Below are 13,622 nucleotides of genomic sequence, written 5' to 3' on the forward strand. Positions count from 1 at the left end.
CGCTGGTGCGAAATACTTTGAATCCAAGGTGACTAAATGGTTTGCCCTGCCGCTCTCCCTGGCTGGCAGACTCTCCCTGATTAAAATGGTCCTGGTCCCCAAACTGCTATACGTATTTGGAAATGTACCGATCTGGCCCGGGAAGAAATACTTAGAGGAACTACATACTATGGGCTCCCAATTCCTATGGCATGCTAGTGCGATTCGTAAGAAATGGCAACACATGGCCCTGCCATATGAGAAGGGGGGATTTGCAGCCCATGACATGGCCCTATACTGGACAGCAGCCCAGGCACAATTTGCCACTCACTGGTATTAATATCCCACTGCTCCCTCTCATGTCAGGCTGGAAAAACTGGCAATGTCCGCGGCTGACTCCATGACCCTAGTACTTCAACACAAATACCCACCGGAACCCCAGCGGACCCCATTGCGTCCACCCTGATGGCATGGAGACACCGCCTTGACCTTGCATCCACACCCCGACCCTACTACAAATGGCTTCCTATATGGCGCTTCCCCGGGCTGAAACCCGCCCATGACAAACACCTCTCTCAACAGTGGTCCGATTTGGGCTACCATGCACTGACGGACCTCTTCCCTGAGGGGAAATTCATTACCCCACAGACGTGGCGTCTCGGTCATACAGGCTCGGCCCTGGAAATGTTGCAATATTATAGACTCTGCGCCGCATGTCGCGATATGTGGACATCATTTCCAGAGGAACCCCCAGGTACCCCCGAGCTACAATACATTGCCAACTCCGGTAATAGTAGGAGTATAGTCTCCTCTCTATATGAATTCTTACTAACGAAGCTCCCAGACTTAACCCTTACAGTCCGAAAAGCTTGGGCCGATGAACTCAATCTAGATCAGGCTTGTCCAACCTTTTTGAATGTGGGGCCGAAGCATTAACTTTTTGTCACCCAGTGGGCCGGCGAGCCAAAAGTCAACAACCTCACCCAAAGCAGTATATTAAAAAGCAATATTGTGTGACCTTTGACACAATAGCATCACAGGCAGTGATGGCCATGCAGTCCCAAGGATAGCTTTTGGTGTCATGGGCAGTGATCAAAGGTTAGTTGCTTGTGATTTCTTTCAGTGTCTATGTGTTAATATTTTTCTGAAATAGTGGGGGCGACCGAGCGTAGCGAGGGAGCTACAAGGTTCTAGAGAGGGTTTGGGGGGGTTCCCCCCCCAAGAATTTTATTTCAAATATGGGGTTGAAATGGTGCATTTTACAGCAGAAAAGGTGACCAAAAAGCCATAAGTGTACAATCAGGTCTAAAGGGGAACATGAAAATTCCATGTCACCAACAGCAGAAAAGAACATTTTACAACACAACACATTTTAATGATCAATGTGTCCACAGTGTAAGACAGCACTGTCACTGATGTAACACATTGTCATGCTGGTTGTACCCAAAATATGCCTCTGTAGCAACATGTCTATGCTGGCTGTTCCCAATTTAGGCCAGCATTGTCCTGTACAAAGCATGATTGATGCTGCCTGAGCATGTGCAGTGTGCCCAATACATATGGCAGCTTATCTCTGTAATACACATTACTTATGTGGTGATGAAAGAAGCATAATTCAATTCAACAGATAAAATGTGGAAAAGCGATCACCCAAAGGTGAACCTAATTGAAGAAACGCAATGTGGGCACAATCTAAAAGTATGCAACCTAGCAGGCCTAGTGCACACTACCTTTTCTTTCACCAATAAATCGGGGGGGAGAGCGCGAACGCAGTCCCCCACTACCAGAAATAATGCAGTCGTGTATCCCGCATTTGGGAACATAGCAGGGGTCAGCAAATCCGATGTGCAATGGGTAAGTCTCACTCTGGGAGATCTGCCCTTGAGATCACAATCTCCCCTGCCAGCTAAGTATGAGTTGCATGCAAGAGGGCAGGGGTTGGGTCAGTTCTGGGAAGCCTCGCTAAGCGAGGGTGAGAAGGTAGGCCCTGACCCAGCCCCCAACCCCCCAATCCCCGGAAGCTCTGAGCGTCTGCAGAGCTGCCTGTCCCGCGTGCAGGGGGACAGGCAGAGCCCAGCAGAAGAGCAGATTGTAGCGCAGTTCCTTTCTCCCATCAGGTGCTGCTCGGCCTGAGATTTGTATAAATAGCAGGATGGCTTGAGCAGGCCTGTTGCAGTCTGCCCACTGACCTGTCAGCCCCACACGGGCCCATGGCCCTCCTGAGCGTAGCTGCTCAACGCTGGCCCCATTCACACCATCATAATCATCCTGGACCTCGACGCTCCACCACCCCTGAATCTCAGAGTTCTGCTCAATGACAATGCTGAAGCTTTGACATCTTTGCCGTAACCATATGCTGTGTTGTGTCAGCCGAGCCTGCACAGCGCCAAAGGCAAGTATTCCCTTGTCAGGGCCCAGAGGTCACTGAGTCTTCCAGTGCCATCCACTTGGCACGGCCTACTGTTCCCAGCGTTTTCTACCCACAAATCAGCATCACTGCCAAACAGAACTGCATCATTGGGGCCCATCGCTGCTGCTCTCCGACTTGACCCCAGCCCAGCGCAAAGGCACCCATGCTTCTGGTCTGATGCTGAAAAGCCTGGCTCTGCTGAGATCCGAAAGACAAGAACTAAGGTATTTTGGGAACATAGTACTATTGTTTTTTGTGTTGCAACTGTATCAGCTCACACCTCTCCTGAAGGGTATAGGCTGCCATCAGACTGCGCTACCAAAAGAGTGAAAATAAGTTATACCTGTTGGGCTTGCCTGTTTCACTTTTATGATTGGGATCACTGCTGCATGGGTATTAAGCGCGTTATAAATAGCCTATCATACCACTTGTATTTTCTCCAGAGCTGCAGCAACTATTCGAAGTGTACTCTGATCCATTTTGTCAACAAACTCAATCCACTAACAAACGAAAACTTTGGTTCCCATTGATTTGGATTTGGATTTTGTTTCCTTTCTATACATTTCTGGAGAGCATTTTTTGAAAGGTTGTTCTTGAGTGTGTAGATTATTTGCTATTGCCCACTTTTGCTGAATGGCAATTTCGACAAAACTTTTTTTTCCGCATTTTTTTACGCTTTTTTAGCAAAAAAAAAAAAAAAAGATGGTAATTCTGGGTAAGGTATATAGAAAGTGAGGGTGCAGGGGTTCTGCCACCGGTTTTTGTGGTAAAAAAAGCAATAAAATTGACCCAAATGAATGTGGCGAAATTGGCATTCGCCATAAAAAAGGCAAAGTTTGATACGATTATTTATGTGTCCACAGGTCAATCACAGCATGACTGGGATTTGTAAGGGGGCCATGGTGATTGAATCAGGTTTACTGGTGAAAGGATGGTGATCCAGCACAGAGCGGCTCCTTTTCCTTTTGTGCCAATGTTTCCAAGTCTCCCCCGAAAAATTTTTTGTGACTGATGATGCTGATAACAGTCTAGTAGAGTGAGTGTGCGCTCAGAATTCTCATTCGTCTTGTTCTTTTATGTGTCCCGAATAGAGCACAGAGTAGATTTGCGCACAGGCACATTTAAAAAAAAAAAAAATGTTTTTAACTCAAGCATTGTCCAACATACGCCCTGGCGGGCCACGTAAAATGGCTTGGCGGGCCGCATTGTGGCCCGCGGGCCGTACGTTGGACAACCTTGATCTAGATATAACGGATGATATGTGTAAGAAAATGTGTTCACATATGAGAAAGGTGCCCCTGAATGCTAGCTATCGCTTCATGCAGTACAAAATATTAAATAGGGGGCACTACACCCCTCACAGACAGACCAAGATCGCAGGTGGTTGTACACAAACCTACCTGAGGTGCCGGGCCGAGGACACGGACCACACACGGACTACACGCATATGTTCTGGTCGTGCTCGGCGCTGAGCACATTCTGGGGAGATATACTGGTTGCATTGTCTGAGATTATAGGTACGACGATCGATCCAGACCCAATGGCATACCTATTTGGGGTCTGGAAAGGTGATGAGAATGAAAAATTGTAGGTTTCTGAATGTGGGAAGCATGGTGGCAAAAAAATGTATATTGCAATGTTGGAAGAATTCATCCCCCCCTAGTTTTAGGATGTGTCTTGCAGCCCTCACATGGACACAAACCTGTGAAGAGGAATACATCGCCTCCTTACCTACACAGTCTCGACCCAGAAATATCTGGACCGCCTTCTGCAGCTACCTTAACAAGGAGTCAGATGTGTACTTGCCCTCTACTTCGACTTCTTCCCCATGTACGAATCCAAATTAATGTTGTGACTGGGTGCTCATTGGTCAAAACAAATGCTGCATGTAACTGCCAAGGTCTATGCTTTATTACACATGTCAGTAATGGTATACTATTCTCTTTTGAAATTGCTCTGAACGTTTATCTGCCTCAAAAAAAAGCTTAAAAGTTTTGCACTGAGAGTGCTTGTGATCCCATGGAAGACAACTATTGCACACCAGTGCGTGTCCGTCCAATGAAACTGGATATTGCACCTTTGGCAAAAGATAAATGGCGTTTTGTACATTGGGTAGTGAGAGGGGTCAGAAATGTGAGGCAGACAACTTTGTGAAGATTTTCCAAAAGATGCCATTTTATTAACTCAAAAGGTTGGATAAACGCCTCACTATCTCTTCCCCGATGATGGTTTCCTTGCCTAAAATAAGGAAACACAAATTTTTCATGCCTTGAAACACTTGTTATAGGTGCATTATAAATGCCACATCATATCATAACAAAAGGTTTCTGTTACTCACACTTGTACATACAACAACTCAACAAGGAAAGATATGGCAGTTTAAATATAACAAATATAAGGTTCAAGTTACTCACCTGTAACTATTGTTCTCCAGCATGGATCTGCTCATGAATATTTCTCGTCATGTGAATCCATGCCAGACCCATGCTGTAGAACAATAGTTACAGGTAAGTAACTTAAACGTTCTCCAGCATGGGGTCTGGTATTGATTCACATGCTCATGAATAGTGAATACACAGCAGTATACATTCCACAACCACGGGAGGTGGCAAGGCTCAACAGAGGCAATGAACTCTTACCCCTGGAACAGACTCACCTCAAGCGAACAGGTTGCGTAGTACTGTGTAGTACTGCGTAGCCGACTCTGGACTCCTCCCTGGAATCCCTGTCGACACAGTAGAACTTCGTGAAAGTATGCATGGATCTCCACGTTGCAGCCCTGCAGATGTCGAGCAGGAGCACACCAGAAAGAACGCCATCATCGCTCTGGTGGCGTGGGCTCTCAGCCCGGCAGAGGACGGTTTTCCAGCCGATGACAGTGCATGATGCAGCCGGAGAGCCATCTTGAGATAGAAGTTTTGGACAAGGCCTTCCCATGGTTCACAGGTCCAAAGTGCACAAACAATTGAGAAGTCTTCAGAAGTCTTCGTACGTGTCACGTAGAACTTCAAGGCACGGGTGACGTCCAGCAAATGCAGGACCCTTTCAGCCAGCGACAAAGGTTTCTGGAAGAAAACAGGCAACACCAAAGGTTTGTTGATGTGGAATTCACGACAGAACCTTTGGCATGAAAGTGGGGTGCAAACGCAGTACCACCCTTTATTTGTGGAAAGTCAGATACGGATGATTGCAGGATAGGGCCTGGATCTCACCCACGTGTCTAGCTGAGGTGATGGCCACAAGGAATGCCGTGTTTCACGAGAGAAACTTGAGTGGGGCTTGATGCATAGTTTCAAAAGGTGCCCCCATGAGTCTTGTCAGGGCCATGTTGTGCTCCTATGCCGGGCAGGTGCCTTTCCCCAGAGGAAAAGATTGAAAAAGCCCCTTGAGGAACTCTTGACGAGCCTGTGGGACCAAAGCAAGGATCTTCCCGGGGATCTGGTGTAACATGAGATGGCTGCCAGGTACACCTTGATGGAAGCATGAGCCAGCCCAGTTTTTGCCAAGGACAGCAAGTATGGAACAGTCTGTGAAGCCGGGACTCTCAGAGGGGTAATCTTTTGCAACCAGCACCACGTACCAAAAAGCTTCCAATTATGGCTGTACCACTTCAGAGTCGACGACGCCCTGGCTTTGGCAAGGACCTCCCTGCAGTCCGCTGGCAACTCATACCCTCCAAACTCCTAGGCTGCAGGAGCCACGCCTTCAGGTTCAGGAGCCTGGGTCGCGATGAAGGATTGCGCCTCCCTCTCTGGTGACAGGCTGCGTAGGTCCGGATACCAAATCTCCCTCAGCCACACCGGGGCGATGAGTATTATCCTGCACTGACACTCAGTGTGTTGATCACACATAGCAAGAGAGGAAATGGGGAAAAGGCATACAGAAACAGACCTTCCCACGGGAAGGACAATGCATCCCCCATGCTCCTCGGTTGGTGACACCTGCTGGTGAACTTCTGGCATTTTGAGTTTGTCACTGTGGCAAAAAGATCAATCAGTGGTCTGCCACATTTAATGAACAGACGGTCCGTCTGATCCTGACAAAGTTCCACTCGTGGAGCACAGCTCCCTGCTGAGGGAGTCAGTGATGGAGTTCTTGATGCCAGCAAGGTGGAAGGGGACGAGGAACAGCCCCTGTCTGATGGCACAATGCCACGAGTCCTGAGCTTCCTTGGAAAGCGCCGGGGAACGAGTGCTCCCTTGTTTCCTGATGTAGAACATGGTGGCGGTGTTGTAGGTGAAGATCCTCACCACCTTGTCTCAGGCGGTAGGAAAGACTTGAGGGTCCAGAACACTGCCCACAACTCCAGGATGTTGATGTGCAGAGCCTTCTCCCCAGGAAGCCACAGACCTCTGGCGAGCAGACGTCCGGTGTGAGCTCCCCAACTTTCCAGAGAGGCATCCATGGTGACTGTCTCCTGGTATGGCAGGGTTTGAAATCCCACCCCCTGGGCGATGTGGGAGAGTACTTCGCACCACACTATCACCGGCCGGAACTCCTCGTAGAGGGGGATCTTGTCTGTAAAATTCCCAGACACTTGTATCGAACGTGCATTTAAGTATTCCTGTAGGGGTTGCATTAGCAACCTGCAGAGACGGACGAGGTAGATGCAGGACGACATCATGCCCAGCAAAGAATTGATGGCCCAAACCATGGCCGTTTTAGCAGACGACAGCCGCTGTACTTTCCCGTGGATGGCCGCTAGCCTTTCCTGCGAGGGGGACGCTAGGCAAGTCACTGTATTGAGTCTGGCATCGAGGAACAGCGTGTTCGGAGATGGCATTAAGCAGGACTTCGGATAGTTCAGGGGGAACCCCAGCTCTGTCAGTAGTTGGACGGTCTCCTTTGGGTGCTCGTCGGCCAGCACCTGGGAGCGGGCTCGTATCACCCAATCGTCAAGCTACGGGTATATGTGTACACCCTGCAGAGGCAGGTGGGCCGCCCCGGGACCAGGCATTTCATGAACACCATTGGGGCCGACTTTAGGCCCAAAGGTAAGGCCTTGAACTGGTAGTGTTGGCCTTGTACCACGAACAGAAAGAACTTCTGATGTTTCCTGTGGATGGGGACATGGAAGTATGCATCCTCTAGGTCCAACAACGTGTTGCAATGTGACCATCCTGAATTTTTGGGATTTCAAGTACTTGTTTAGACGGCACAGGTCCAGGATGGGTCTCCAACCCCCTGCCTTCTTTCAGACCAGAAAGTATCTGGAATAGACTCCCCACTCCTTTTCGTAACATGGCTCACACTTCTTCCGGGAGCTGAGGGATGAGCTGCTCCTGACGGGGAACCAGTGGAATATGAGGGCACTTGCGTTGGAACTCCAAGGTGCCTCACAGGGCGAGAGCGTCCAGCACCCTTCGGTCGTTCTTCCATTCGCTGACAAACCTCATCAGCCAGCCTCCGACCAGGGTGCACAAGTGGGGGCCTGACGTCTTGGCTGGTTCAGGCTTGCTTGGGCACTGGCGGCCTGCCCTGTGGGCGACAGCGATGCTGACCTCTGCTACTGTAGGCCTGGGAGCAACCCCTGTAGGCTCCTTGCATGGAGGATCGGGGAGGTTGCCTGTATGATGTGGAGTATCCCTTGGAGGATCTGCTCGCTTTTCCCCTAGAGGAGCGAAAAATACAACAAGCGATCCTGCTGTAGAGTGCCAAGGGCCAAGGAAACGTGCCGTCTTCGTGTCTGTCTTTATGGCTTGAAGGGATTCGTCAACCGCCCTACCGAAAAGATTCTCGCCTTCGAAGGGTATGTCCAGCACCTTGGCATGAACGTCCTGGTGAAAGTTTGTGGCCTTCAACCACCCCTGCCGATGAAAGCAGAATCTGTTTCCCATCTGCCGGAAGCCCCTATAGGCGATTTCCACCGCCACCGTAATGGCATGGTCTCACCTGCCCTTCCTGAAAGAGTGCGAGAGCCTCAATAGACAGTATGGACGGATTCTTGGTCGTCGTCCGTGGACGTGATGTCCATTGGTTGAACACAAACCTTGGAGAGCTGTTTTGGGGCCTCCTCACCCCGCTTTCCTCCCTGAGGGTTTTGAGCCAGGATTTGGACTGGTGCCTTTCCCCTCCACTCTGGGGTGCCTGCAGCCTTTGCTGCTGCCTCGGCAGCCGTGTCGTGCCTCGGAGGCAGAGATACTCTCTGCGCAGCAGGAACCACCCTCGACGGTTCGGCACCTACCGCTGCTGCAGTCGTCACAGAAGATGTCAACTAAGTGTTTGAAGAGGTCTTTGGCTGCACCGGTTGAGTCTGCATGGGCTGCACTGCCTTCTTCTCTTCGTCCGGCCTTAGCTTTTCTGATTTGTCCCGTAACTTGGCCGGGTGGATGACTTCCTCTTTGAGGTGGAGCTCGATAGCAGGCAGGCTATGGAGGCGGACGGTGATCGCCCCCTATCCAACCTGGGACCCGCATCAGCAACAAACCAGGTGGAATCCGACTTGTAGTTGTTGGCCTTATCTTGGACCCCCATGGATGGGGCGTCCTCAAAGGAATTTGACCTCCTCTTCAGACCGGCCGGTCTTGGGTGAGGCATGACCCTTTTTGGAGCACTGGTCAGAGGCCTTGCTCGACTTGAGCCAGGCCGCTATACCTGTCCTTTTTGTTCTTCTTCGAGAAGCCCAAGCATATCTCGCACCCAACCTCGTTATGGTCTGGGTGCAGGCAGTATAGACATTTTAGATTTTTGTCTTCCACAAAGACGTTCCGTAGCACGCATTGGTTGCAGGGCCTGAAGAGGGTCCTTCCCTCCTTTTTCTCCTCCGTCATGGTCGGAGGACGCGAAGTAGGCCCAAGACGGCCTTCCAGAAGCCTTTGACAAATAACCGCCCTTGAGGGGCACGCAACCTCACTGACAACAGTCCCCTGTTGCTGGCCGATGGAGATAGGAGCACACAGGCTCTGATGAAACTAAAATAGAACTTTTCTACCAAACATATGTAAAAAAGTACAAAATAGCTTGGAGAGCAATTCGAGGACTCCCAACACTGAAGCGTGCAGTAAAAATCTGAAGATGGCTGCAAGGAGCGGAGCTTAGGAAGAGGACTGTCATTGGATGGGGCAGTATGACCAGAGGACAGTGATTGGTTCAGAGGAGAAATACAGTTTTAAATTGAAAGTTAAACCTTTTTCTTTTGCCCGAGGATTCCAAGCCTGATGACAGGAAATATTCATGAGCATGTGAATCCATACCAGACCCCATGCTGGAGAACAGTCAGATTCACAACCTGATAAATGCCTTTCCTAATAATTTGAGTGAATTCCCCTTCCCCAGATTCAAGAAGGATTCTATTCAACAGCTCCAAAAGGATAAAAAATCCTGTCTTCTAATAAAGTTCGAACTCTGTTCTTTTGGTTCTAACTTGACAACAGAAGTACCAATGTAGTTCTATGTGTTCCGACTTGAATTCAACCAACAGTTAAAAAATGTTAAACAAGGTTTTCCTTTTTCCACTCATGACAAAGAACTCAAAGCAACTGAATGCGTTCATAGTTCATTAGGATGAACACAGAAGAGTCTGTCAGAAGGGGGCGTGGCCAGCAGTCATGCAGTGAGGTCACAAGCTCTGTGAGCTCCTGCCCGATCCGAAAACTGATTAAGCGGGGGAACGCGCCCGTGAAGGTGGCATGGCGGGCGCCGCCCCTTAGTGGGGGTTGCCCAGCCGACCTCCTCCCCCACGACTTAAACAGGTCAGGGGGCAAGGATGGGGGAGGAACACATTAGCCCGCCCCCGGAAGCAGACGGGACCGTGCGAAACGTGAGGGGCGGGGCAGGGAACTGAGGGAGAAGCAGGCCCCATAAAGGCACAGGCTTTTCTAGACACTAACACATTCTCCCTTGGTTTCCTGCCTCACCGGATCGTGGTTTTGTCGTTCCTGCCTCCAGAAGGAAGATGGGTTTGCGTCCAGTGTTCCGGTCCTGAGAGTGCAGCGTTCCAGCAGTCCTGCGAATCCAAGTTCCAGTACTGCGAGTCCAGTGTTCCAGTCCTGCGAGTCTGGCCAAAGTAGAAGAGAAAGAAGGTGAGCGGGCACAAAGGTGGCGAGTTGTCGCTTTGCAGAGACAGCATTGCTGATGTGTTGGGCAGGGACCCCTGCAGAGCCGAGGAGCATTCATTGTCATGCGTGTAGCTGGAGATCAGGTCTGATTGGGAGCGGATCAACAGTTCTCCATGACAAAGGGCCAGGGTGCTGGACTCTGCCAGCTCTAATCCCGGCCCCTTTCACCTCCTGGCCCCAGTGTCTGCACAGCACAAAGGCCTCCAAGTGCAATGTTTGCCCCCCCTACGGGAATGAAAGCATCCTTGATTGCCCTCAGTTACTGGGGGTTGGGTGTAATGACGTGTGTTGTTCCTGTTTAGAACCGGACCATGTTCACTGAGAGGGAGGGCATTAAGACATGGGCTAGGATGGCGGGGTGAAATGAGCCCTTCTATGAACTACGCAGTTGCAGACCCCTGTGTCAGCCGGGTGTCCGCTCGCTTTCCCGTGGCTTACCTTGTTTTCTAGGCGCTCCAGTCCGAGTATATTTACAAACTTAGAATGGGGAGACAATCATCTACACAAGATCACACACATTGGTCATGACGGTATTTGGACCATTAGAACAAAATGCACCCGTTGTTATTTATTTGGCAATCCGCTTCTTGATCTACAAACATTCCTGTATAAAGTAATGAGGTCACAATACGGGCCGGTGCCGATATGCATTGGAATGGGCTCAGGACTGGGAGCAACCATGTGCAACGGGTTCACCGGAATGACCGCCAACGGGCGAACACGCAGAGTTTAAGTTTGACGCGAAAGCAATCAGGGCTGAGCCGCGGACCCTTATTCACCTGCATTTCTTGTGTCATTTCTTTCACTGCAAAAATTATTTTGCAATTTGGTTGAAAAGGTTCAAATAAAAGTGTTCCTGGAGCGTGGGTAGCCTAATCATCGCTGTGGCCATTTTGAGTGAATGGCCGCAGCGATTATGGTTGTTTTTATGGTTTTACATATCAAAAATATATGAAAGTGGTCACTTTAGACTTCTAAATAGTTTGCATGTCTGAACATTTGTTTGATGGCCTCTCGGCTTGATCGTAGACAAATGAAAAGTTATTGTGATCAAATAAGACGTGATCATATTTTAGAGCTTTCTTGCACGCCAATTGAGAAGTTATGAACCCAAGCAAAGAATTCACGAAAATATGTGGAGTGTTTGGTATCTTGCCAATTACCTGCTTGCAATTACGGCAGAAAGGGATTCAGGTATTGGTTTAGTATCGACACATCGGTTTGCGGGTGTTTCATGTGGGTTTAAAGGATAAAGGGACGTAGTGGTTTAAGTTAGCGGTAGTTTGCTGCCTGGCGCGGATGGAATCAGGAGAGAATTGCAGGGTGGGTCAGCACAAGGGTATGCTGACTGTTTCTCTTCGGGACATAAGGTTCGCGGGGGGGGGGATTTAACAGCACGTCACCAGCGCGACGCGGGTGGGGGCAGGAAAGAGATGCGGGTCGGGCCACTAGGAGGTAGGAAGGCCCTTGTCTGTTGTGGGAGCATTTTAGGCATTGCGAGGAGTGGCTTATTCGCTTGCGTGGCGCGGGCGGGGGGGCAGGAGAAAGGGGGTGGAGTGGTTTCGTGGAACGAGCCGAAGGCACAGTGATGATTTGTGCATTTGGGGCATGGGGCGAGCTGGGGGGTTTTCAACTTTAATGGCTTTGCACCACGTGCTGCATCCACCGGGTCGCCGTGGGCTTTTGAGGCGCCGCGTGATGTTAGATTAGTAGTTTTGTTATTGATTGAGGTTAATTTTATGGGTTTTACACATCGAGATTATATGAAAGCAGTAATTGTGGACTTCCTAATAATTTTGCAGGTTGAACGTTTCTTTTGATGGCCTCCTAGTTGAGCGGACAGTCACTGTTTTTACGGCTTTCATTTTCATTGGGGCACGGTAGTGGCTGGGGGTTCAGAATTAGTGCGCAGGCGGGAGACAGGGAAAGGGGAGTAGGGGTTTTGACAGAAGGGCATGAGAGACACGGTCTTGACCATTTACATGTTAGTCAGGGTGGTCAGCGGGTGCGAGTTAGCAGTAGAGGGTGGAAGTGGAAGGTTATATGGGCAAATACGCAGGGTTGGCGGGCGATTCCATGCGTGGGGGGAGAGGGTCAACAGTCCCATGCGAGTGAGGGGCAGGAACGCTTGCAGCCATTAGCGAAGCGCAGCATCTACATGGTCCGTTAAGGAGCGGCGGGGGTCAAGACCAAAAAATAAAAATGGGGGTTTCATCAACAAACCCGATGGGAAGTGACGCGGCTATAAATTAGCATATCAAGGTGAACATTCACATTTCATCGAATTGCCTGTGCATAACCACCCAAATTGCTCAGGAATGGCATTTGCCTTTCATCGAATCAAAACACACACAAAACCAAGAAGGGTTATTTTATTCGAATAGTGTTTTGAAAACGTCAAAAGTTGTGCATGTTTCAAACTCCATGAACCACTACACATGTTTTCCCTAGGACTTGGGGTACATGGGACATTCAACTTCAGTTGTTGTCTTTCATGAGGTTATATAGTGCAGTGGTGAAGTGTCTGGCCGGCACGTCTAACGACTGTGGTTCAATCTCTGAGGTTGGCTTTAATTAAGAAATTCAAAGGGGACATTCAATGTTTCGCATTTTAGCTGGGAGGGGGGGGGGGGCTGAGTCCACCCTCTGGAACTCCGTTCAACTGCGCGTGCCCTCGACTTTACCCCCGAGGAGCAGGTTAAGGGCGGCGATGTTACTGGTTGATGGTAGCCCAGCCAGCTTGGTTGGCCTTCACGATGGAAGCCGCGTGTGCAGCTTAGTTGTGCATGGAATTTCATGGAGCTTGAGTCTGAGATTAACACATGTCCAGACATTTTCCTGCTCCGGTTCCTTAGGGTTAACAAAGGTGGACTGGTAACCAAGAGATGCGCAAACCCTTTCCTATGAGAACATTTAGAAATATAATGGGTTATAGCACAAAAGAGGTCCGTGATGCAGAAGCTCACCGGCGATTGTCTAGAGTCCTCTATCGGACAAGTCCAGTCCGCATCCGATGGTTACAGCATGAGTTGCTTCCTCGAACGCCATTTTAGGAATAGTAAAAGCATCCAGAGTGCTCCCCAAAGGGATGGAACTGCAATGCGGTGCTGGGCAGGTAATGCATGTTGATGAACAGGGGGTTTTACTGTTGGGGCGGGCAGATCAAAAGCTTGTGT

At 49.7% G+C, this 13,622-nt stretch overlaps 1 protein-coding gene and 1 non-coding gene across 2 annotated transcripts in view; both read right to left on the reverse strand.

Moving 5' to 3' along the window:
* The window catches only part of KRIT1 (KRIT1 ankyrin repeat containing), a 1,383,280-nt gene that overhangs the window by 594,527 nt on the left and 775,131 nt on the right, over positions 1-13,622 (reverse strand). The gene's annotated exons all lie outside the window — the stretch shown is intronic.
* LOC138570428 (U1 spliceosomal RNA) lies at positions 1,732-1,893 on the reverse strand. The gene has a single exon (XR_011303487.1). It is a non-coding gene; the product is annotated as a U1 spliceosomal RNA (small nuclear RNA).

This window comes from Ambystoma mexicanum, chromosome 2q, assembly GCF_040938575.1.
Source record: "Ambystoma mexicanum isolate Mex_15411 chromosome 2q, UKY_AmexF1_1, whole genome shotgun sequence".
In the NCBI taxonomy this organism is placed as follows: Eukaryota; Metazoa; Chordata; class Amphibia; order Caudata; family Ambystomatidae; genus Ambystoma; species Ambystoma mexicanum.